The 27,835-nt window shown below is 33.4% G+C and overlaps 1 protein-coding gene across 5 annotated transcripts in view; it reads left to right on the top strand.

The window, feature by feature from the left end:
* Window positions 1-27,835, top strand: part of LOC129809642 (complexin) — a 298,624-nt gene that overhangs the window by 247,867 nt on the left and 22,922 nt on the right. The window lies entirely within an intron of this gene.

Below are 27,835 nucleotides of genomic sequence, written 5' to 3'. Positions count from 1 at the left end.
TTTCCGAAGGTCAGTCATCGCCTGTGAAAGTAGAGAAGACCAAAATTCCACTCCTTGACAACAAATTTTGAACATAACCTCAAATGCGATAAGTTCTTCATATTTCAGGCCCTGTTTCTTTAAAAATAGAGATATAAAAATTTGCAATAATGCCTTGTAATTGAAAATTTATAATCACAAAATCTTTTTGAATATACAAAGCTTTTTTCTTAAGGAACAATTAACCCTTTAAGGACGATTGGAACATCGGTATTCCATAAAGAAAATAATTTTTCCTGACTAATTAAAGTTATTTTGTTTTTATGTTTGTACGTAATTGCAAAGTAGAAGTTTAAAGGAATCTAAGATATTTTTTACAAGTGTCCAGCTTTTTGTTATATAGCAAATTTTTAAGCTCAAAAATGACGAATTTTTAAATTCTCTTATTGAAAATGTATTTTAATTATTTTTTATACTTCCAATTTTTTCAAAACAAAATCGTTTCGGAAAATGATACTACAATACTCAAACATAATATTTTTCATTATAGTGAAAATTATCCTTCATTAGTATTGTCAGAAAAATTACTTAAATTTTTGGGCTATTTTTGTCCCTATTGTTCAAAAAGACAAAAAATACAGCAAATCAGACTTTGTTGGATTTCCTAAGGTTAGATGTAAGACCTTTTACTGATTTTATTTATCGGTTTTATTTTTATTGCTGATTTTCGATAAGCGAAAACTGTCTCGTCGTTAAAGGGGTAAAGTATTTGAGTAGCTAGAGTGGCACAAATATATTCAAACATAACCTCAATGTTTTTGAAACTTTTCTTTCTTGATGTATTTTTATTACGCAATTTACAGAAATATAAGGTCTTAAAGTAGTGAAATTTTTCTTCGATTACACTAGGAAACTCTGAAAGATGTAAAGTTACATAATGGCATTGAACATAACCTCAAATCTAAACTAACTTTATTTCTTAATTTTTATGCTTTATTTAAAAATTTTCCGTTAAAAAAAAAACACTTAAATAGATCAAAATAGATAAACTTGTGCTTAAATTGTTTTGAATATTTGAAGAAACTGAATTGAAGGTCTTTTTTATACGTAACCTCAAATATAATAATTTACTTACTCCTTTTTGATTTCTAATGTTAGATTTGGCTATTTATAGGTTTGAATAAAAGCTTTTTTATAAGACTACTGAAATTTATATATCGTTTGAACTGTTCACGATTTATTTCTTATAACCTACACGAATTTTCACAACCTAGACCTTAATGTTGTTTTGTGCTTTTATGCAATTTTATTGCTGCATTTCCAACAAAAATTTGATCCTAAATTTTTATTCAAAAAACCACAGTAAAAAAGGGTATTTGCATGTAAAAAATCCTATGCTAAAATGACTCACAAATTTACTGCACAAATCTTACAGAATTTACTGCAAAAATCCCCATCAAAAGCTGCTAATAAATTTTCCCTGAAATTGCTCAAATAAATTTCAAACAGTTTGGAATTGAGCTATTTCTCTTGGCACAAGTATCGTTCTCCCAACAAAGTTATTCTTTGTGGCATGTGCATGTGCAGTCAAGGAGCTTTCATCTCTCTCTTTTTCTCTTTTTTTTCAATAAAAATCCTAAATAAATAATTCCATCGCCAAACTATAATATCTGATTTTTGAATCTCTTTCCATTTCCGCGAATTTTGCTATAACGTCGGATGATGTATGTGCAACAATTGTGAGTGTGGTACAATCTGAGAAACTTAAAAATTTATTGTGTACATAAAAAAAAGGAGCCACGATGATAAATTCAGAGTGTTTGGGTGCATGAGGAACTCTATAACAATCTCTCAGTGCCTTTGGGTATAAGTGACGATTGTATTTTCTCCTGAAAATTCCAGACATAAAGGAATTTTCTCGTCTTTTGTATAGTTGGTGGAGGTTTTTTCTTGCGATAGAATGGGGAGGTATATTCCACCCCTCAATAGCATTTTGCCACATGCATAATATGTGCATATCTCATTCTCAGAAAAGTCTCAACCATGAAGAGCTTTATCTGTTGGTAGAGCTTTTTCCTCACCCATTTATTTGCCCTCCCGCCCCTTTTGGAAAATGTATCATGGCATTATATTCTTCAGCTTTTTTCCTCATATCATTCCATCCGACATCATCTATATTCATGTAACTTGGTTTTATATTCTTTAGGAGAAAATGAAATATGAATGAAGTGTATGAGATGAAAATTGTCTTTGTGCAGTCAAATGACTTATCTATCCTTCCCCTTGCCAGTCTTTTTACAAATGCCACAATGGCAAATATCACACTATTTTGACAAGACAAAGCCCTCAGAACTTGTGCCCATCACGAACATTCCTCGATATCTCCCTCTGCTCAAGAGCGGTACCATGCGAAGAATTCTATAGCCACATAGTTATTACAATAAACACAGGACTATCTCTCTGAATTTTACCACCCAAAAAGCTTCAAGGGTCTCACAAGGATAATGAAAATGAGCCAGGAGAGTATAATGAAGTCAAAACGATCCTATCTATCCTCTAACTTTTACTATTCTCTTTTGGGGAGGAAATGGGGAAAAATGTGTTAGAAAGCTCACTATAGGAATAAGTAATGTGAAAATTACTTTGGCGGAAATGTGCGAAAATTTCTTCTATGGCTAGAACAAAACTGCACCATTTCACGTGCACTACATCAACAAAATTATTGCAATTGTATGCAAGACCAAAAGAAGCCCCGAGAGATGCATTGAAATAATAAGTTTATTCGCAAGTGCTTGGGCAAAAAGCTTCAATGGCATACACATTGAAAATTATGACCATTTTAATGAATTTTCCTTGGCTCTGTTCCAAGAATAGAGCATGATGCTGAAAGAGGCAGTTTTTGTCTCCAATTTTCCCGCACTTGGAATACTAAAAGCTCTCTTCACCAGGCGCCTCCATTTCCATGTATTCCAAATTAGGACAGACGCTATTTTTAGGAGTGAATCGAGAGCAAAAATGGAAAGGAGTATATTGGGTGAAATTGGGCGAAATTTGCACTGTGTTGTGGAGAAAATAATTTGAGATTTTTCAAGGGTGAAGCATTTATTCCACTGAGGAGTATTGTACACTTTTGGTTTGACTTAAAGACTGCAATGCATGCGTTGTAAATTCAAATTGTGTTTAATTTCAAGGAAAAATATGAGATCGAAGAAAGAATTTTTGTTGAATATTTATCTTCATTAATACTCTTATCATATTTCGTGTTCACTGTAGAATTATCATTGTTAACAAACACTCAAAATAAACCGATAAGGAAAAGCTCTAATACTGGTTATATAACCTGAAACTATTATTCTAATTATGAATAAACTATTGTAGTAGGACTTTTGAGCCTAGAAGAGTTGAAGGGAGAAAACCCGTCCTGACGAAGACTTTTTAAGCCAACGGTATCAATTACTGTTCAGCTGGGGTGGTAGCTTGAGGGGTGCTATAACGGCGACTCACTTCAAGTTACGATATCGCTATAGTTCCGCTAGATAGGACTGTGAGTGCTCGACGAGTTATCCCGAATGCACAATCACATTGATTACTAAAACAAATAAAAACGTTGAATAATATATTCATAAAATCGCTAAGGTATGGTAGGACATTAGGAATATTAGATCTCAAACTCCTTAAATTCTACCGTAGATGCAGGTGACTTTGCACCCATTCTTTTCGTAAGCTCTTCTTTAATTCTAACATTTGAGGATGGTTTTTACGGATCGAATCGAGTCCATAAGGGCCATGCAAGACTGCAAAGTCACCCTCGAAGTGCAAAGAGCTGAGAAGTTTTTAGCTCCTCACTCAACCCTCTCTAGAACGATCAGATCCCTCGTTCGTTAGCCTCAAGTTCGTGTCTTCCCACTGGGGCTGGTTACCCGATCTTCTATCACTCGCCTGAGTGTACCGGGACCTACCAGACATCTATCTCTCTTGGAGATGAACAGAGGAATTGAGGAGAAAAGGCTATTTAGGCACCCTATTTAAACCCCCATTCAGACCCCTATTTAGGAAAGATCTGAAGGGATCAAAACCGAAGATCGGATTCATCATCATCATCATTTTCAACCGCTTATCCCTATTGAGGTCGAGGGCCCATGACATCCAATTTAGCAGCCCACGCTTGTCAATCCTCCACCACTTCAGGAAGATGTTCAGGTTAGATCCCAAGGCACTCCAAAAGGCAAGATTCTGAATTTTATTCAGGCACCTTTTCCTAGGTCTGCCTCAAGATCGACGCCTCCTCATAATGGCTTGCATAGCTTTTCTGGAGAATCCTTTGAAGATCGGATTGCAACCCTTAAATAAAAATGATTATCTAATATTTTTTAACTGTTTTTTTGTGAATTATATTTGCATAATGTGTTGTCAATTAATTAAATACACCACATTTTACGTAAGGTAATTAGTAAAAGCCAAAGGAAAAAAACTTTTTTTTGCGACGATCCTGTATTCAGCATTGATCAATTTAGTAATTACTTCCCTTAAGTGAAAAAACCCTTTATTTTGGTTTTTTGAGTCAAAATACGCATGAAAGTTGCGATACTTTTAAAACTTTTAATAAAAGTAACGATGTAGTTCAAGCTTTTGAATACAAAACCCTTTTTTACTTAATTTGTCAATATCGTTTTGGACGTTCAATTAGAATATTTGTCTGTAAATAATTCAAAATTGTCAGTAAAAAAGCTTCTAATCTAGAGATAGAGGGTTCTCAGTTATGGCTAATAGATTTCAAGTCACATCAAAAAAGCAAAATATTTCTTCAACCTTGCCCATAGCTTTCTGTCCTTTGACTACAAGGGTATATAAATTTATTTTAGAACTGTTACTTGAATTCTTGCAGCAACTAAAAAAGGTCCATATTCATAATTGAAAGCTCTGGGTAAAATTAAAGACGCGTTTTTGTCTTTGAAGTGGCTTGAAAACCACTGGCCATAACCGGAGAGTCCTCTATCTATACGTATAACGCTAGTTCCTTTACGCAATTTATATACAATTGAAGATAAATCAATTAATCCGAGAGATTGTACTTTATTAATCTTGCGACCGAGTCACCAAATCGTTTATTTTAGAACTCGCGGCAGAATTGTCTTTCCGATCTTTACCCATTGCAGGGCTAACCCCTGAACAACTTATACACACTCGGCAATACGGGTTTCAGACCTAAAGCTTAGCCATATGGCTTATCTTTTCTAATTCGTTATCAGTCAAGATTTTTGGCAAAATTTTGACTTAGGATTGTGTATTCAGGTTCTGAAAAACCAAGAAAATTGGTTGCTATTTAAGATTTTGAAGAATATGGGAACTAGGTTACACCTCTGACAGTTTAACGATTCACGAAAGACTGAAAAGAATAATCTTGCGTATAGCCCTGCTCAAGACGTCATACCTAGCAACGACTTCTATCCCAGCGAGTATACTAAGGTGACTGTAATATTACTCCATATAGGAGACTATACACAACAAAAAAAATTGTAAAATTGTTCGTAAATGTTTGTGAATTCCTATTAGGGACTAACGAAATGCTAGTAAACCGGATAACCCACAAACAAGTTCGTAAAAGTTTGTAATTTTTTCACAAACATTGCTCGTGACATGATCATTTGACGAGAATTTTTTGTATTTTTACAAACATTTATTCGTAAATATTCGTAAACACACAAAAACTGTTTGTAAAATTTTGTCATTTGTTCGCAGATGTTAGTAAAATGTTCGTCAGGCAGACAAAAATATACAAACAAATGACCAAATTTTTCGAACATTTTTTGTGTGTTTCCGAACATTTACGAACAAATGTTGAAAGTACAAAAAATGCACGTCAAGTGATAATATTACGAACAATGTTTGCGAAAAAGTACAAACTTTTACGAACTTGTTTGTGTATTATACGATTTACGAGCACTTCGTAAATCCCTTTTAGGAATTCACAAACATTTACGAACATTTTTACAAAATATTTTTTTCTGTGTACTCAAATTCAAATAGAACCGTAAGGTGGTGTTCTACAAAATTTCTTTAATTAAAAACTGAAAATATCAAGATGATCTATAACTTCTTCATTTTTCTTTTGACTGAAATATTTCACTATGTTTGGGTATTTACAAATTAATATTTTCGGTAATATTTATTGTTGACAAAGTATCATTTTTTAAAGCCTGTACATCATATTGGGTGACTATCTTCCCCTTGCGATTTTTACCCATGATGTAGTGTGCAGAGAGAGGAAAAATTATCTGCAGAGGCTAGAGAAACATAGCGAGTGATTTGATTACATGTTTAGATATTGAGGTATAAACCCTCGGAAAGTGGCCCTGATAAAATTGTCTACCCATCCTGAATAGCAAAACAGAGGCACTATTTCAAGCTCATGAGCAAGCAGAAAAAGCTTTGTGTGGCATATATATATTTTTGCTGGCAGAAAGCCCAATTCAGCTCAATTCAATTTAAAACTACGAAACAGGTCACCAGAATTTTCTTAATTATATGCTCATTTTTATGTTTGAAAGAAAAAAGAAATGAAGGAAAAATGTATAAATAAATTTTCTTGGGAAAAGTCAAAAAGTCCTGGATTTGGAGCAATCTTGTGTTTGTCAGAAATGCTCCAATATTTTTTTCCCTGCTATTTGTCGTCTTCAATTTATCTCGAGTCTAGGAAAAACTTTTATCTCTCACCGTATGGCTTTTTCACTTTTTCCGGCCACCCCATTCTGCTCCCTATTTGCGATGGTTTATTGGCTGAATTTATGTGTCACATCGTGCAAAAGTCCTCAAAGTTTCTGGGTACAAACAGATATCGTCAGAAAGTTGATAAAGCTGCGATTATTTGGAGAAGTATGAAAGAAGGCACAAAAATGTGACGCAAAAGACACAATTTTTACAGTCATTTTTCATTTTTATTCATAACTTCCTCTATCCCTGCATTCTAATACAGGAGCTTTTTTTTTAGAAGGTATGTGAGTTTCACTGGAATCCCTGCAAAGCTCTTTTATAAATTATAAAACGCTCAAAGTTGCCCTCTTGTCGGGGGGAGTGAAATGCCCGGTGAAAAGTTTTTTCCCGCCCGCCTCAAAATAATCACGATGTGTTGAAAGAGACAAAGAGGTGTCGACCACGCAAAGTTTCCGGGGTTTGTTGTAGCTTTTCTCCGGGTTTATTAAAATACATGACTAATTCCCTCTTCGTCACACCATGGGAAAACTTGGGACAAGAGTTGGGAAAAAAATAAAAGAATGGTGTGGATATCAAATATTCAGAAAGCGTAGTGTAAATTTAATGCTGATTTTTTTTTGTGTGAAATTATGCTACCCTGAGATTCACACATTTACCCCACAACACCATTAAGGATCTGGTGCTTAGAATAATAAAATGTGAAAAAATATATCTAAATATTTAATAAAATAGCAAGAGATTATGCCAATTTATTGATTTGATCCTTTCAGTACAACCATTGACTGTAGAAAGCTCCAATATTTACTTTATTCAATGCAAATTCAATGTATTTGTTTACTGAATGCAAAAATCGATAAACATATAAATATTTTATTTCATATTCACACGGGAGAATTTTCTGTTTTTCCATACCTACCAAAAGTTTTGAATGAGAAACTCGAGGATGCAATTTATGGAGATGACAGAAAATCAAATTGATGCACATGGAAAACGATCGGGGAAATGAGACGAAAAATATATTAAACCATGAAGCTTATACTATCCATAAAAAAAAGCTCCCTGTGAGTCAGAAAATCGAGATCGACAATAGAATTATCCCCATTGATGGAATTTACCCCAAAAAAAAAATTCCTCCACATAAATTTATCATGAGTAAAATATGCGTTGGTACCAACAGGGAAAAAAAACCCCGTGAAAGCTCATGCCACAATTGACGAGGCAGAATGTCGTTAATTATCTATGATGGAAATATTAATTTTTGGTGCGAAGGCACAAATTTTATGACAGAAATCCCTGTGAAGTTGATAAACATCGTGGCTTTTCACATGTGATGGAAATTTATTGTGTTTTTCAAAGCACGGAGCAAAAGTGAAAATCATCCCCTGTGGGGGCCTCAAGAATGCGAAAGCTCATCAGAAGCACGATAAATTAGTGACATTTATTCCTCAGGCAGCTTTTTCATCAACTCACCTCTCTTGTCTTTCCCCCATCAATCCCAGATGGGCTTTAGAGACCTGCAAGCTCCTGTGGTTTTTGCAAGCTTTTGCTTTGACGACAAATTCACAAAATTACTTCCTTTTTGAATACTTTCAATAGAACAATCCTTTTTCCTCTTGTCTATGAGCTTTCACCAGGCGTCTCCATCTAAACCCCTCAAAGAATCCCTAAAATCATCAATGGAAACACCAAAAAAGATTAATTTCCATGCTTTTTCCATTCCGTGGAGCCTTCTTAAAGGTTCATTTGGGCAACTTGAGACTTTTAATGGGGAAATCCCTTCTTTTCATTGCCTTTTTTGTAGGCTTTACCAGGCGCCTCCACTTGTTCTCCAAGAATTATTCAATTTAGCAATTAAAGCTTCTGAGAAAAAATCTATTACTATGAAAATTATTTCACCCCAAGGAATACCCTAAATTTTCCCAGTGCTCCATAGGGCTGTATTCACTTGGGGAACATTGTGATATTGTTTTCGAATATGCCACAAGTTTTCTAATAATAAATTCATCGACAGGCATTGGGTTCTTCTCACATTATCAGCAGCTGGGTGGGCTTTTCTAGGATGGGTGAAAATTGCGTGTAACCCATTTCACCGCCATTGGGGTGTCCCGCATAACCGATGATGGGTGGGAAAGTGTCTCGAAGGTAGCCTCAGAGGCAATTTGGAAACTCATAAAATTAGGGAAATTGTGCTCATCTGCGAACCTTCTATGGCTAAAATTGTGTTTATTGTTTGTGCCAGCAGAAAACGACATTTTCCCACATTCTTCAGCAACCATCTCCCCTCTTCCACCCTCCTTTGCAAAAACTTCCCTCCTAAAAAGCACATTAATTTAGTAATGATTTAAACTCCACAATTAAATCCCTCTGTGGTAAAGCACTTCCCTCTTATTAAAATCTCTCATGAAATCCTGTATGTTAGTAAAATTTACAGACATATTTGAAGTGGTTGTGCATGATTGGATCTACATAAAATTATTCAAATTAATGTTGAGACCCTCCTAATATTATGTTTATTCGCTGGGGATTTTCCGGGAAACTTAATGTGTTTGCCAGGGAAGATTTTACAGGGAATCCGAGGGTGTTTAGCATCTCAAGAAGCTTACAATTCAGTTTATGCTTTTTAACATCTTATTCTAGAGTTTAATATGAAAATTTCACATGGGAAAGCTTCCCTGTGTGAATCTTTTAAGCGGAAAGTACTCTCCCTTCGAACGTTCATGCCTTCGAATAATGTGAATTTTCTTTTAGTTTTCCTAAGAGATTTACACATTTCTATTAAATATTAGTTGGCTTATCATCAATTGTTGATAATTCCGTGATAATTTAGTGTAAATCTCTTACGAAAAACATAAGAAATTCACATTATTCGAAGGCATGAACGTTCGAAGGGAGAGCACTTTCCCCTAGCCTGATTTTGTATGTAGGACCTTTTTCAATTTTCCTCTAACTTCCTAATGCAAATATTCTATTCTATAAAATATGGTTACTATTATTAACTATTTTCTATTAACTTCGATTAATAAATTAAATTTTTTTCTTTAGGAAGTAAGAGAAAAATTGTTATATTCGAAGGTTGACACATTTAAAGCCGGACCAGTTTTCCCTGAGTAGTTCTTTCCAATTCAAATTTTACAAATTAGTCCACTTTTCTGACTAAGCACAAGGCATTATCCACTTGTTCTTAAATATTTAATCCAATAAAATATTTTATTTCCTTTGGCTTTTCTAATTTGGTAGAGCTTTGAATACTTCGAATGCTTGTCGAATATCCCTTAGAACTTACGATTGGATTTAAATATTTTACGTGATTATATTTATAAACAAGGAAATTATTATTATTATTATCATTATTTATTTATTCGCTCTCCAAAAATATTTACAATGTACAGCAATTTTTTCAGATAAATAAAGTAAAAAAGATGTTCATTCCTATACAAATGCTTAAAAAATTGTAAGTTTACATAAATAGTGATTTCTTTTCATTTCCTACTATTGCGTCCACCGCCGTCATAGCGTTGGTTGCCAACCTCCAGAGGCAAACGGTGGAAATCCTCTTTCAAAGGTTGTATAAGCCGTTGCAGAAAAATCTGCTATCTGAACATCTATGGAACTCTCATGATAAAACCTCATCATTACAAATGATCGGAGATTTTATTTTTATTAGTTTTATTTTGAACAGTACATTGAGAACTGTGGAGGGGAGTTTAGAGACCCAGTCTAGGTTCTAAAAGAACACGTTTTGTCTGGGTCTTTGTGAAGGATCAAAATTGAAGTTAATTAATCAAATTTAAATTAAATAAAATAAAAGTAAGTTTCAATAAATATTTAAAAGAAATAGAAATAAAAGAAAAACTATACAAGCAAAGGAGTCAAGCCAAAATTCGGAAATCTCAAAAGCTAAGACACTTTTCATTTAATAAAATAAATTTAATAATAATAATAATAATGCTGGCACAACATTCCATTAAGGAACAAGGCCTTCCCGCAAGGGGATTTCTGGATATGCATTATTATTTTTTCTTTTACGGGATGAGATTGTCAGTCCCATGCCCGTGGAATCAATTGCAGTAAAGCTCACTGGATGCAATCCGAACACCTTTAACGCCAGAAAAATTCCTGGTGACCTAAAGGGATTCGAACTCGGGACACTTGCATCATAGAGCGAGTTCTCTATCACTTAACCCAATGAGTGTCCTCTTTTTCTTTACTTCTGTCATATCAAACATTAAGCCAAAATCTGCTTACGATTTCATCCTCCGATCATTCAATTCGATTTCATCCAATTTGCTTTGTTTTCAAACAGAATTTTCCACATTTTACTTTAAATTAGTCACTGGTCATTTTCAGAATGGGCGATCTTCAAAAGATGGTAGATGTGATTCTTAATTGCCACTTCGGTGCATTTTGAGTATTTCTCATTCAATTTTCTTTGTTTTAAAGTGGAACTTCCCACATTTAGTTGATGTCTGATCGTTTTCGAAATCAGTTATATCCTAAATATATTCTGTAAGACCGATTGGAGGTGTTAGAGAAAATCTAAGGTTTACAATAGGTCTCACACCTAACCAAGCACTTAATTGACTGTCAGAATGCAGTGCAAAAATGGGTTTCCAAGTATCAAAAATATGTGTTAGAAAAATTAGTATAAAATTGATTTTTTAACGCATAATATACAAATGGTGAATGCAAGTAGATGAAAGTTCTATCTAAGCAGTGATGCGCAAATTTTTGTATCCCGTGTAATATGTCCGAGGAAAATGAGACCTACATAGGTGGGCAAAATGTTGTACGAAGCTGAGCAAACCAGGGCAGCTTCGTGAAAATCGTCACTAAATTTTCATTTTCCTGTAGAGGATCTAAGGATTTCCAGGAATTTTGTGAGACGAAATTATGAACCTAATAAGTAAGAGATTTTTATGACATAGTGGTATAATTGATTCAGCTTGTGTGGCATTCAGTAAAAAAACTTAAATCTTTTATATCATTTTCCGTACGAAGCTGCACAACCTCCGCCTAATATCTGTTTTGATGAATTTTTACCGGGGACACACGAAATTGCACAAAATGTTCGCAAATTGTATAACCCAATATAAAGTTCGTAAAAGTTTGTTCTGTTTTCACAAACATTTTTCGTAACTTGAGCACTTTACGGGCATTTTTTATTCCTTTACAAACATTTGTTTGTGCATTTTTGTTTGTTTGACAAAACAAACTAGTGACAAAATTTTACAAACCTTTTTTGTGTTTACGAACATTTACGAACAATTTTTTGTAAAATAACAAAAAAAAAATCTCATAAAGTAAACATATTGCAAATATGTTTGTCAAATGTACAAATTTTTACGAACTTTTTTGTGGGTTAAACTATATATGAGCAGTTCGTAAATGTTCAGTAGGAATTAGCAAACATTTACGAACAGTTTTACAAAATGTAATATATTTTTCTGTGTACTGTAAACATGGTTGAAATAATCGTATTTCAAAAAAACTTGTAACAAAACCTGAAGGAAAAACTCGCTCATGTGAATTCCCAAAAAAAAAGGTTTTCCCGTGTTTTCAGGAATATTGCCTTCGTTTAATAAAAATTATAGCTTCTAGGAAGCTTCCATAGGTTTATTTTAATATCTAAAAATATTTCTTTAGAGCAAAAACGAATAGGGTATTCAATCACTTTACAATTCTACCAAAAATCTCTGTCTAACATTTACCCAACGAACGGGAAAATTCTAAAGGAAAAGTCTACCAGAAGTTGTCCATCAAAATGGGAGGGTTGCAGGAAGCTGAGGATCCATGGTTGATTGAATTAAAGTTTAATGCTATACCCATGTCAAAAGTATGAATTAGCCAAACACTTCAACGACAGCTTTCCAATATTGATTAAATTATAAGCATCTAACGTTCCAATGGGGGCGGAAATTGATGCTAAAATTGTACTTTCCTCCCTCATTCGAAAAAAAGACCAGCTTCAGCAAGAAAATTTGCACAAAACACCCTTTCAAGACTAGTTATATTAATATAAAAGGGAGAAAGAGGCAGAGTACATTGCAGAAAACGCGTCCTTTGAGAACTTTTGTGGACTTTAAGGGAGTACAAAAAAAAGCTCTCGCGGAAATGAATTAATGTTTCGCATTTTTCCCACCAAAAAAAAAAATAATAATTTACATAGAAAATTGCAAAGCATGAATTTTCTCACACTCACAAAATTTTCTCATTTTCTGCATTTCCTTCGGCCAACATTTATGAAAATCCCCCAACAAACATTTCCGCCTAAAATGTGTAACTCCAGACCAAGTGAAAAATGTTGATGGGGATATGCGGAAAAATTGCATAATACATTTCCTGTCCATGTTAAATGTAAATCGTCCAACTTTTCATCATTTACAAATTTATCCTCGTCCTATCCATTGTTTTCCCGCTGGAAGAGAGCTTTTTTAAAGTATATTTTTTTAATGACCTTTCTGAGTTGGTTAAACACAGTGAAAGCTCTAAAGTTCAAAGTGCTACAAAATGGATCATCGTGGAAAGTTATCACCTAATCGGGGTCAAATTGACTCTAGTAGGGAGTCCGACTTTTAAGGGCGACTCCCTAACGGAGTCAGATTGACTTCCTTAAGGTCACTCATCGACATCTGGGAGCACCACACAAATCACCGTTGGAGCTTTTAAAAGAAAAGAAAATATAGTGATATGTGATGAAGCATTTCCCACTCAAACAATTATTGCAAATGGCAAAGAGGAAGAAACTGAAATTTTCATGTCGAACATAAAATGTTCCACATCATGGCAACACATTCAGTCTGATGGACACAAAATAGTAAGAGAGAGTGGGAAAAATGCTCAAAATAGTGGAAATAGCTGTTTAAGAAAACTAAAACTTAAATGGTATTGTGTTAAAGAAAAAGCTAAACCATATAAAATAACGTGAATATGTGAAGCAATAAAAGAAAGTGTTTTCTCTATTTATTTTCCATCCCTTTTTTTGTGTTAACCCGGAAAGCTCTTCTCCTGCCCCCAAGAAATAAACTCCACAATTTTTCTTATGGCATGCAAAATTACAATGGAAACTTTTGAAAACTCATTGCATTTGATTAAAAGTTTCCAAATCCAATTTATTCCCAGACCTCCAAACTTCCTGCCCTAACCCAGTACAATTCTTTTTACAGGCCATCGCCACTGGAGCATCCAATCTTTTTTTTTCCTCTATCCTTTCGCCCATTTGTGTGCAAATGTATCGGAAAATGATTTTTAGGACTTTGATTGTTCTTTTCTCCGGGAAATTAAACACACCTCCACGGAGAGTTTGGGAATCTGCGATGGGGAAAAAACAGAGATTGAATAGTGTTTTCCAGACACATCTAAAGACAATTTTTTTGCTCCTTTAGAATTTAATTAAAAATTTTATTGAGCAGAATTGTTTGAAAAATCCATTAAACAACGTTCAAAATCAATAGTCACTAGCGTATTCTCATCCAGAACACAGAGAATTTATAGTACCAAAAAACCCTTAAATGTCAATATTCATTTATTAAATCTTCCATAACGATTTAGTAAAATATTCCACCTATTCTGAAGTGTCATTTAGTTTATCCTTTTCTCCCTGGAAGTGTCTTGGCTAAAGTATTTTCTTATCTTCTGTCCTATAAATAAATTCTCCACGATATCATTCCGCATTTTTTCAATGTAAGAACTAGAATCAAATCTATATCTTATTCAAATTTTAATTGTTAAAAATAAAACAGCCTTAGACGGAAATTAAAAATTTTGAAGAAAATCGAAAGTTAAATGATGAATTAACAAGTAAAGGGTAAATTCAAAGAAGTTTGTGATAGTGATAAAATAAATATTTAACTGGGCAGAATGAGCCTGGTTTAATTTTATACTAACCAAAATGATTCTAAAACTTAAAGAACTTGGTTTTTATAGACTGATTTAAAAAAAAAATACCGAAAGGTAACTCATAATAAAAGAAATTGCCAAATGGGTCCTGTTTCTAGAAGCTAAAAGTGTTACGTTCATAGTTTTTGTTTCAGAAGCGATGTAAATTGGAATTCAGCAAATTATAATATGTTTCTGTTACATCTATCGGATGTATTATTAAACCGTTTCCATGTTTATCGAATGTGCCCAACGCACAATAACTTTTGTTTAGTAAGCATGTTTTTGAAATTTCAATGAGAGTGAGCGAGATCTACATCTAGTCATCTCGCTCATTCTCATGGGAATTTTTGAAAACATCATTATAAACAAAAGTTATTGTGCGTTGGTCATTACGCGATTCGAGATATACCTCATGGGTACGTTTATTCTGTTATAGAAACGTTTCTGTGTTTCTTTGGAACGTTTTTGCATTTCTAGAAATGTACTCTAAATTCATTTTCAAATGTATAGAAACATTCTTGTGTTTTTCAAAAACGTTGAAAAAACATTTAAAAAAAAGTGTTTAAACGAAAATCAATTTAATTTTTGAATTTGATATTTAGTTGAATTTTCAAAATTTCTTAATAAAGGATTCAGAAAATATAGCTTAAATACTGTGCTTTTAAATGTTTATGAATTATGTCGAAAAGAAAAAAAAATTGAGAAAATATTTCGTTTTCTTTTACTTTTCATGACCCACATAGGGTGGAGTCATCACTTATAGACGTTATACACTTATGGACAGCTTGTAAAAATCTTATCTCACCTTAAACTTATTTCGAAAAATCATAAAATTATTAGTTTATGATATGATTAATATCATCATCATTATTTTTAACCGCTTATACCTATTGGGGTCGAGGACTCATGAAATCCAATTTAGCAGCCAACGTCTATTGATCCTTTGCTACTTCAGGATGATGTAGGGTTCGATCTAAAGGCGCTCTAAGGCAAGATTCTGAATTGTTTGAGACACCTTGTCCTAAGTCTGCCCCGAGGTCGTCGCCTTCTCACAATGTCTTGCATAGCTTTTCTGGGGAATCTTTTTCTATCCATGCACTTAACATGTCCATACCATCGAAATTATGATCTTTCAACACGAAGAAGCAACTCATAAACTCTTAGTTCCTCACGAGCGGCTACATTCCTTACTCGATCTCGCCGAGAAATAATCCATTAACCGCCCGGAGGTACCTCATCTCGACAGCTTGCACTCGCGATCTTATACTTTCGGTCATTACCAAAATCTCATGACCATAGGTGAGAATAGGAATGAATACAGTTTTGAAAACCGATAACTTAGCCGAACAGCTAAGCTTGGCTTTCCTCACCACGCTTTCGTCAAGCTCCCTCATTACACAACACCCCGATATAATTGAACTTCTTCACCTGTGTCAATGAGACTCCACTGGAGAATCATTTATGTAATTAGGGGAGACTGGGGCAAAAAGTCACAAAACGGATATTTTATTTTTTTACAAGCTACTCGAGCGCTTCAAAAATTTCTAATTAGCGCAGTTTTATAGGAAATTTATCACTCTACAACTTTGTGAAAGTAATATTCCTCTATTTTGTAAAGAAATACGTTCATCGAGTCGATTTCTAAAAGGTAATTTTGCGACCATTCTCAAAAATGCTGGGGCAAATAGTACCAGACATGGTGTATTATCATATTTTGATTCGCTTCATTACGGACTTCCGCAAATTTGAAAAAAATACCTAGAAAACATATTTTCATAGAAAATTTATTCATCTACACCTTTGTAAAACACCGTTTTCTCTGCGAGAAAAGTGAGAGAGATACGCTTTTCAATCTATTTTAGAAAAAAACACACAAAACAAAAAAACTTTTTGTTACTTTTTGCTCCATACCTTTTGTTACTTTTTACCCCAAGTGGCCACTTTTAATAAAAGGATTTCTGGAGAAAAGAACCTTTGTGAAATTCTAAAATAGATAGCGGATTCGTATTCAAAGAATCCAAATTATTTAGAAAATATTCACCAGTGCATCAATTTTGGAAAATAAATAGGACTAAAAATTTTGATATTTTTTATTTTTTAAATTTTTTGTTCGAATTCTAAGAAACTTACGACATTGAAGAAGGTCTATGGAGGCTATCTATAGAAAAAAAATTGAGCAGCTATCTTTTTTACCTTGGAAGATATTGAATTTTGAATTTTTGAATTTGTGACTTTTTGCCCCAGTCTCCCCTATTAATAGTTTTATGATTTTTCTAAATCTGTTTCAGGTAAGAACTCAAGATTTTTTTGCACTGTCCATAAATGTAAAATGTTCATAAGTGATCACTCCACCATATAACCCCTTAAAAAATATTTTAGACTTTTTACTTAAAAGTAGATAGATAAAAATAAACTTATTTAAGGCTCAATGAATTTTTTTATATCAAAAAGCAGATTTTGAATCAAAATAGGGTGGCGGCATACATGTGGCCTCTATCTTTACTTATAGCATCCTCTTAGAAAACTTTACAATGTCACAAAATGATTTAGAACTCAAAACTAAAAATAATTAATGTGCTTTAAAGGCATATTACATTATTTTAGTTTTCGAAATCATTTTCTACCAAAAATTGCGACGAGGCCATAAATAAAGACATGCCGCCACCCTACCCTAATTTAAATGGGTGTTAATAATGCACTTTATATACTAATTCAATATTTCATAAGTCAAATCCCTTCAATTTGTTTTGAAGATTTTCCCAATGTTGGAAGATGAAGTCCCACAATTTGTAAACTCTCGTGTTAAGTACGAAAACCTCTAGGTTATCCACGTATGAAGCCAAACAATTTAATTTGAAACCATATTCACAGATTTAGTGAATCCTGGGAGAGAAGTAATTCAAAAGACAAGTCAAAGTTTGATTCTCAAACCATCCATACAAAACTCCAACTGAGGAAAAACCTTCTCACTTGAAACTCAACACCAAGTTTTCAATCCAAACTTACCAGTTATTCTCGTAACCACATCAATGTACTTTTCCTGCGGGGAAAGTCTCAATTGAGAATCGGTATTAATTTTCATCACAAAACTTGTATTCACATGAGCTTTTGCCATTCATCTCCACATTGTATGTTGTTGCATGGAATTGTATTGAAAGTTTGAGGATGATTGTTCATCAATTTTAAATTGTTTCTGACCAAATTCAACCATATTTTAGGGGTGGAAAACTGAAAACTTGTCACCAAAATTCATATCTACGGTGGAAAATGTTGTCAGTTTGTTCATGGGTTATTGGGTTTTTGCTCAAAATGTGAGCTTTGCTCCAATTTTGAGGATGATTTCTTGTTGCTAGATGAAAGTTGGCAGGAGGATGTTTTCTGCGTGTTGGGAAAAAACCACGAAAATCTTATTGAGAAGTGGTGGAAGTTGCTGGTGAAAAGTTGTAGAATAGAGATGCTGTGAAAGAGGTTTTTCAGGAGTCAGAAAACAAGTTGTATTTATAGCAAAGTTTCACATAAATCCACCCACTAACTCACGTTTATTATTCTCTAAAAGTTTTCTCTGCTTTTTTGGAGAGATTGGGAGGAGGATGAAAGCACTTGCACATCCATAATATTTCTTCCAACAATGTTCTATGAAACATAATAGATAGTTAAATTAAAATCTTTTAATGCAGCAAATGCCACTCATGAGCATTCATCGACAGAAATGTTATTCTTATATTTCTTAATTATGTATGTTTTTCCTATGCACGAAGAAACTCAAGAGCATTATAATGGGATTTGAAGTTTTCTAAAGTTTCATCTTTCATGCACATCACTCATAAAATATCCTCATTGAAATTTCTTCAGGCATATGCTATCATCAGAGTCCTTTTTGGCATTTTACAGCACATCATTTTATCCCCAGAAGCTGCTTTGAAGACAGATCTGGGCTTGGGGAGCCATCCCTACCAAGATGGACAGTAATAGTTCAATTGTACCACTGAGCTCTTCAGCCTTAGCCCCTAATGAAACATTTGAGTTAATTAACATTCAAGAGATGGAGGAGCATTAGACCTCTATATTTCCATGAAATTGAGCAAATATGGAAATTTTCTCGCTCCCCAAAATTGTAATGATAGCATGTATTAAAATTACACACATTCTCTGGGTTTTGCATGGAATTTAGCTTCATTAGGCATAATTGGGGGAGAAGTTTTCCGAAAAGGAAGATTATTTTGGTAAAGAAAATATGCCGCATTGTGAGCTTATTGCTCCGTGAAACATTCCTCTGTTTCATGATGGAAATTATATGCTAAAACATTGTCTATAAATTGAAACACTTCGAATACATTAAAATTCAAACTTGAGGAATTTTTTTCTTAAAGTTTGTATATCGGGTAAAATTTTGATGATTCAATTGAGATTTTTATATGAAATTCCATATCAATTTTATTGCATTGAAATATGTTGCAAAAATTCACAACTTCATTCGAAAAATAGCTTAAAGGAGTCTGAAAGAGGATATTTTGATATGATTTACGATAACTTAGTTTGAGAATTCGATCTTTATGAAGTTTTCAACTAAAAAGTAAAATTTAAGAATATTATACAAAATTTTTGATTGTTTGATGTAGAGAAAAAAATGAATATTTAAGTATTAGGGGGAAGTGCCCATGCTTTAGACGGTCCCAAGCTTCATAATGACAAACATTTTCCAATGTTTTTCAATAAATGTGACTCATACTATCCATATTTTAAAAATTAGGGTTACAGTGTCCTGATTTTAAAATATATTGCGGAGACATATTTAGTCAGAAACATAGGAAAAATTTAGCAATTATGAAGCTTGGGACCGTGTAAAGCATGACCACTTTTCCCTACTATTTTTGTATAGACCCAAATTGTTGCACTCCGACAGGGGCATAATTAAATAAATAAATAAAATAAAATAAAATAAATATTAATTGTAATTTTCTACCAAGTTTTCCTATTTTGGAAACAAATCTCAATGAACTTGAATTCGTTAAACTTTCCTTTAAATTAGATGTATAGAAATTTTCTTGATAAGGAAAAAGTTGAATAATTTAAAAACCTCTTTTATTGACCTTGCTGTGATAACTAATTGATTTAAAAAAAAATAACTTTCACTTCTTTGAGTCCCTTTGGTTTTCTTAAAGAAGTACAAATTAATAGCAATGGACAAATTGCCACAGTAACAGAATAATTTTAATACTTAATTTAAAACTCATTTGCCAAACGTTTATGAATGTTTCTCGTGAGTTCTGGTTATCTAAAAATATACAGTATTATTCCTAGATACTTTTTTATTATCTCAAAAATGTATTTTCGAAAGCAAAACATGTCGAAAACCTATAATAAATATGCCCATAATAAAAAAAAAACGAAATGAAAAATACAACGGAATAAAAGAAAAACAAATTGAGTAAAGTAATCTTGAACTAGTATAATTTCAACTGATTTTCAAAAAATCGTTGTTTTTTTTTCAAGAAGAAATAACTTGAGATTATTTTATTAAAATTTCTAGAATGAAGAAAAGGATTTTATTATTAAATCTATAACTTTATTACTTACTTACTTACTGAAGGAACGGAACGAATGCGAACTATCTCTAAGAAGGTCTCAATAAACAGCATACAACTTCAATTTCATCGAAATCGGTTCATAAGCACCGAAAATACAGTCCGGTAAAGACATTTTTTAATGTCTTGACCCTCGTTGAAAAGCTCTCAACCTCAGTTACAACGTACACTAAAATTTAAAAAAAAAACAACATTTAGTTATCAAAATATTCGATATTGAATTTTCGGAAATCGATTTTTCTATTAATCGGACCGTCGATTAAATCCCAGCTACTATAAATTTCTCTACGATTTATCCCTTGTCGATATCTCTTTTCGTTTTCTCTCCAGAAGCGTTTGTACTCCAGACGGGACGGATCGAAAGGGGATGTCCACGAAAATCAATTTTTAGAACATGATATTCGTGATCAATGAGTGTCAAAACACGTAAATCCAAAATTTGAGCCTGATCTGACGAGGTCGGCTTTCACCTAGGACCACAAAAGCTGAGATTGTAAAGAATCCCAGCTAAAAACTTAATCTACAACTTTTTAATCAAATTGTTCTTGCTTACCCATGATGTCCTAAGAATCGTCCAAGCATTCTTACGACTTTCCTGAATTTGGGCTTGATTTTTGTAACAATGGGGTTCAATTACCCTTCAACAACCAACTTATTCTGAATTTGTGGAAAAGATATCATCAGGTCACTATCATTGATAAATACAATGCGGTTATCAACGCTTTGAGTCGATACTCTGGGTCTGCCAGCAGCGTTTTTGTCAATTTTATTTATTCTGTCTTTATTTTCTTTAAAATTGAACATTTGACGACGTAGAATTATTTCGGCAGCCTCTTTGGACGATTTCCCTTCCTTGGATTTTTTTATGTTTTCCATTTTATCCTAAATTATTAAATTAACAAAAATACAATATTTTACTATTATTTATCATGATTTTTAGATGCATAAACTGCACATTTCAAACTTTTGAAACGTAAAAATGCACCATTTGTCTCTCCAATAACATAGCCTCAAAATGTAACTGGGTTAAAAGAAGTTAGTCGCACATATTTGACCATTTTGAGTAAGATTTCGAAATGCGTAAAAAAACTTTTGACGCATTTCGAAATATTTTTGGACAACAATTATTTTTGATACGAAATAAAAATAAATAAGAATAAATAATTGAGAAATAAACAAGTAACTCATTTGTGAATACAAAAATTTTAAAAGTTTTTTTCTACCATTTTTGAATATGGTTTCTCGAACAAAGATTTCTTAAGAAACTTTTAGCCAACATTGTAACATCTTTTTAATTTGACTATCTAAACTATTTGACTCTCTGAAAATCTTCAGTATTTAAATTTTCTTAATTTTCCTAAATTTTACGTTTTCGTTTTTTTTGCAAAACGGCGAGAATTATCGGCTTTAGAACTCGAAGGCAGGACACCAATGTCCCTTCCGGGAGCGTCAGTGGAGATGGATTCAATCCAGAGTAAAAATACTCAGTTTCCCAAAGCTTTCGGCGTACTGCACGCCTTCCTCAGTGGTGACTGAAAATCAATTTGTTCTCTGGATTTCGTTGAGAAAATAAATGTAAAGTAGTTCTTTGTCTCTCTTTTGATAAAGATCCATGTGGTCAGCTTTCTCCCCCCGACCAATTGGTGAAACATTTATTTTCTCAACGAAATCCAGAGAACAAATTGTTTTTGAGTCACCACTGAGGAAGGCGTGCAGTACGCCGAATGCTTTGGGAAACTGAGTATTTTTACTCTGGATTGAATCCATCTCCACTGACGCTTCCGGAAGGGACATTGGTGTCCCGCCTTCGAGTTTGAATCACTACGTCAGTTTTTCATAATTCATTATCGGCTTTAGATTTCGATAAGTTTTAATCATTTTGTTATTTTTATTGTTTTTTTCTTGAGATTTTCTCAATATTACTAATTATGTTTCTGAATATTATGTGATTATTATATCAAATTAAAAAACCAAAATCTCGAAAACTTAAATAAAAAGTCAGATAAAACCTGTGTTCACATGGAAGGAAGTCAATTAAAATAATGAAGAGTGTGACTTTGCTTAAACAATTAAAATTTAATTTTGCTGAGATATCTTTTCATGAGATTTTGGGTAGATAGTTCAATCAGGAGGAGAAATTTAAGCAAAGAACATTGTTCTCTCTCAAAAATGAGTAAAGCTCTTATATATTCTGTCACCAGGTGCGCTCGTGAAAAGCTCCCACCGCCATAATTGATGAAAATGTAATTATTTTCGTGAAAATTAGTTCATCAGCCGTCAAGGAGAGTGACACATCTCCCCAGTTCATGTTGGTCGAGAGAGTGCTGGAAAATACACCAGCAAAAGATGAAATGAGGTTTTTGTACAAAAGCTCAATCGATAGCGGAGGTGGAAAATTTTCCCATTTTCACCCTCACAAACTATCTCAAATGGGAAATCATCACCTTGCTTGTTTTCTCCTTTCGTGTTTATCCATATACAGTGTCTTTAAATAAGACACACGGGGAGCCTCAAGTGAAGGATGGCGTGAAAAAAAAAGTTAGTAGAATAGAATGACAGTCTCTAGGTGAAATAAAAACCCAAGTAGGGGGAAGGGAAAACATGATGTTCATTGTGTGACACACATATAAAGCACAAGAACAAGTTCTTTTGGGGTATAAGAGAACAAACTCAAAAGGTGGAAGACAGAGAAGTTGGTTTATTGCGGCTCAAAGCGATTTTCGCCCCGGAGGATGGGAAAAGGACTCTTGAACAACTTTCTTCTGTGAGATGGAAGGCAAAAAAAAATCTTGAAGACGAGATCCTTAACAAAAGAAATGTACTTTCTTTATTACATACCCAAGAAAGAAATCTCTTGAGCAATTCTTTCTCATATCTCTTTTTCTTTTGCCTATTTTTGTTGTTCGGCTATTTCTGGAAAGACTCACGGAATGGCACCTAGAATAGAGTGCTAAAAACAATGTCAAATTCCAAGAATAAGCACAATCTCACAATACAATTAGGGGCCTATGCTCTCAAACCTTTTCTTTTTTTTTAAATCAAAAATTTAATCCCCATCTGTGTCATTGATAAATGATAGAAGATATCTCGGGGCAATATTAACGCACAAAATCACATTTTTATCGTATATTTTTCTTGCTCTCACCTCAATCTCGACACAGCTCCTGAAGACGTGATTAATTGCCAAAAGGCAACACCATTTAATTCCCACGAGCCTTTTGCGAACATTAAAGGGCAAAAGAAACCACACTTGAGGGGTGACTTTGCAGGAGACACAAGAACAAGAAATTGCTAAATTCAAGGATGATTATCACAGAGATTTAGTAGAATCGTGTGCGGAAGACCAGAAAGTATGCAGCAGTGTGCTTGAAAGATCACCAAATCGTGCTTCATGGGTGAAAGCTCTTAGAGTGTCATATGTGGAAAGTTGCACCATAAACTTCACCATCATTACCAAATTCACCCATTTCCCCCAGTTCCATTTTCGTCCTTTGACTCAAGGGAACTTCAAGAGTGAACCACTGGCAAATATTCCCTTCACCCTCAACTTTATTTAGCAAACTCATAAAGCAGTCCAATTGGGCGAACATAGGGGTGACTTGAAAGCTCGCAACCCAATTCTTTGCCTAACACATTAAAACTTATTTAAACAAGGTTATTTTAGTTCAAAATTTCACCTTCGAAATACAAAATCTAATTGAACTTTACATTTTAATTAATTTTACCTACATTTTAACGCATCAAATCATCCTGGAAAACTACACCCCATGAACAGTTATGCCATAGACACAGTCACGACTTAAGCCGAGAGACGACTTAATGGAAAATGATGGAAATGTAGTTTAACCATTATTTCTAATAGTTATAATTACAGTAGAGCCTCGCTATAGTCCGTATTTGATTCCAGATTTGACACTTGGGTCGCACTATAGACCATGTCATTTTTTAAAATTATCAACGACTTTTAGTATTGAAATTGTTCGACGGCTTCCACTTTCTTTGCTATTGTGGTACTCGTCCTCGCTCTCTTCATTATGGATCACAATTATCACAACTACTCAATAAAGTTTTCCAAAAATATTAAAATAATTATAACATTGCATGACGCGTACTAAAAAACATAACCTAACTTAAAATCAGTCTTTTGAAGTCAACTCTCGATAAATTGGACTATAGACCGACCGCCTATAGCGGGGTTCTACTGTACGCTAAGCCGTCTTTCGGCTAATCCTCAGGTCTGTCAAGGCCCTTACGCAATGGGTTTTGGAATATCACTTTACAAGTTTTTAAATTTTATCTGAGATGTAGGAGAAGGCTTTTAGGCTCCGCACACACTCTGCCTTCGAATACTTTATATTTTTCTCATATTTCTTTAATGAATTTCTCTCAATGTTTCAGGAAATAAGTTACTTAACGGCGTTATCACACTTGTACATTAAAATTTTAATGTGATTCACATTAGTTGTCGCTTGTGAGCGTCCAAATATGTTATTTGTGTCTTTGAGTCACTTAATATTTGGGGTTTTTCTATTTATTGATAAAGAATTGGACTTGGCCTGCAAAAATAAGCTTTAATTCACCTAAAACATAAATATTTTTCATATTAAAAAATTAATGAGAAAATAATATTAATTTTTCGCATTAATGCTATAAATCAATTTATATCAAATTTTGCGGGCCAAGTCTGCCTTTTTATCAACAAATAGATCAAATTTGGAATATAAAATGATTTAAACACACAAATTACACATTTGGACTCTTACCAGCGACAATTAATGTGAATCATATTAAAATTTTAATGTGCAAGTGTGATAACACAGTAAGACTAGGTATTAAAATTCATTACCATAGATAGGTCAAATTTAATATAGAAATGTGGGAAAAATGTGAAGTGTTCGAAGCCAGAGTGTGTGCGAAGCCTACAATCCTTACCTTAGTTGAGGAATTGTTAACGACATTATGGGGAGTTTGTTTTAAGGAAGCACCAATAGGGGTAAAAGGCCATAGAGGTAAGATGGGTACCTTTGAATTGAGGCACCTTTAAAATAGGGATTTTTTCTCCTATACTAAAATGAAACTTTACCTTAATAATAAATTTAGTTCCACAAACCAATTGTGAAGCTGAATTGTACGAAAACAGCTCAATTGTTAAAACTGCCTGTGTTCAAATGTGCCCCACTTCCCCATAACTCTGAAAAAATTGTGGTTTTCAAAATAATTTCTTAAATCGATCGATGAAAATAATATAAAATGTCTTTAAAGGTTAGTGATAATGTTCAGAATATATTCTTCGATGAGCTAAGTCAACAAAAGAATGTATCTGACCTTGTCTTCCTTCTTAAACTTCTAATTAGTATCCTTTTTTTAACCTCGTGGTGCTGTAATCAGTCATTTTCAAGAAACTATTCATGGATACTGATTTATTTCCGGAAAGCCTTATGCATATACGCATAGAGAGTACTTCCCTATTACCTTCTGCCAGTAAATATTAATTCCAAATATAAGGTTTTTAATTCAAATATCTATTCGAGAAACAGTTTATTGAAATTTCATATCCATTCGAAAACAACATTTACTTGATTTTCTATTTTAGCCGAGACACATTATCACAACTATCAGCAGGGAAACTTAATCTCAGAAACGATCCACTATAATTTTTTTCCAAGACTCATCTGTGCATAACATATATAATATGGGATTCAGACCTGGACTTAGCGGTATAGCTTAATTGCTCTAATTCCTTATCAATCACAATTAAAAAGAAAATAACTTAGGATTGAATTATTAAAGTTAATTAACTTATTAGGGTATCAAAAAGTTATAAAATTGCTCGCTATTTAGGAATTAGAGACCTTCGGGAAGTGGGCTAAACCTCTAGTCTGAAAACTGCTTAACATAAAGTACCCTCATTGAACCGGGTTCCTCGATTCGACTAATGAGTCAATTTTTGAATGTTTGATGGTCAATTTCGTCAATTTCTATGAATTTGTCACTGGTTCGTATTATTCATGAAATAATTGGTCTATTAATGTTAGATCATACGCAAAACATAATCGCAAATATAATTAAATTGAATAAATAAATCTACCTGTCGAGACGAGGAACCGGTCGAGCGAGGGCACTTTACCTTAGTTGAGTGAATCACTTAAAAACCACTTGTTAATCTGGCTTTTAAGAATGACTTTGCAAGCTAATAACTTCAAAAAATCCTAAGGTGTTTACTATTGAAATATTCCTAAAGTTTTCTTTGTTGTATCAAATCGATCAAATCTAACACCCTAAACACACTTATGACTTAAGCCGATAGACGGCTTAACAAAATTAAAATCAAACTAATGATTTGACTAAACTCCCTCCAGTTTAGTCTTTGACCAGATTAGTCGAAAACTGCTGGAAATGTAAGCTCATATTTTAATTATAACTACGTTAATCCGTCTCTCGGCTTAAATCGAAAGTATGTCTAGGGCATAAAAACAGTGTGATTTACGTTCCTTTCCAAAGATTAAGATTACTCTTAAGATTTGGCATGCTTCACTTTTAAAAATTTAATTTTCTATACAATTAAAGTAAAGCATTTGATAAAAAAATAAGCATAGGGATTTCCCGGTATTCTTTATAATATTTTCACACCAAATATTTACCTTAAGCAATTTTTTACCTACTATTTCCAGTTAAATAATGCTTGTATATTTTCCTTAATTGTCAATCATTACAACAAATATTCGTGTAGAGACAAAATTATTCAAGTGGATAATTCCGTAAGTTTGGTGTATTATGGGGTTGAAACACGGAATGACCTAAATGATTTACTTTCCTCTTTTTACGTAACAACGTTTTGTAGGTATGTTTCCTTTCTCAAGTTGTCTTAACGTTGACAATACATATTTTTCCTCGGATTTTTTTTAATATAATGTTATCCTGAAGATTTTCTATACTTATTTTAGTATTTGTATTAACGCCCGAACTTTTCCAACAACCCTGGAGACTTTGTGAGCGTGTCAGGGGCGAGTGGCAGAAGTATTTTGCCATCCATGAGGAGTCATGTGTATGTAGGGCAAATATTTGCAACTTGTAATTAAAGACGAGTTCAGAATATTCAAATTTCACAAACATCCACACGCTCCAAAACTCTAGGAAACTTGTCGTTTTTGTCTCATCGTTTCACTAAACAATTTCTGCAGTTTGATTCTCCAGCTCTTCTCCACCAAAATATCTATAAATGCACTCGAATGGTGTTTGTAAAGTAGTACACAACGTACTCAAATTCATACTGAAACTGACTTGTAATTGGAAAATTTAATATGATTTAGTACGAATATAATAAGATACAAATTCGCAGCTTTAGTACCACTTTTAACGCTTAAATTCAAATTTCTCTTTATGCGAAAATGATTTTGATAAATACACAAATTTATTACTATCGCTTTATTAACTTGTTGCTATTTTGTTAAATTCAGTCACTGAGGAAAAAGGGGGTGCGATTAACTTTCTTCTTCGTAACTTTAACACTATTAAGGTGTAAAAATATATCAACATTTTTTAATGTTAATTTTACACCTTTTTAAGGGTAAAATTGACATGAAAAGGGTAACTTTAACCCATAATATACCTAAAAAGCGTAATATTTACACCAATTTCGGATCAATAATGCAGGGTAAAATTAACATTTCCGGAATGCTATT

The sequence above is a fragment of the Phlebotomus papatasi genome, chromosome 1 (assembly GCF_024763615.1).
Source record: "Phlebotomus papatasi isolate M1 chromosome 1, Ppap_2.1, whole genome shotgun sequence".
Lineage (NCBI taxonomy): Eukaryota > Metazoa > Arthropoda > Insecta > Diptera > Psychodidae > Phlebotomus > Phlebotomus papatasi.
Note: the sequence above shows the minus strand (reverse complement) of the source record. Positions and strands in the feature narration are given on the sequence as shown.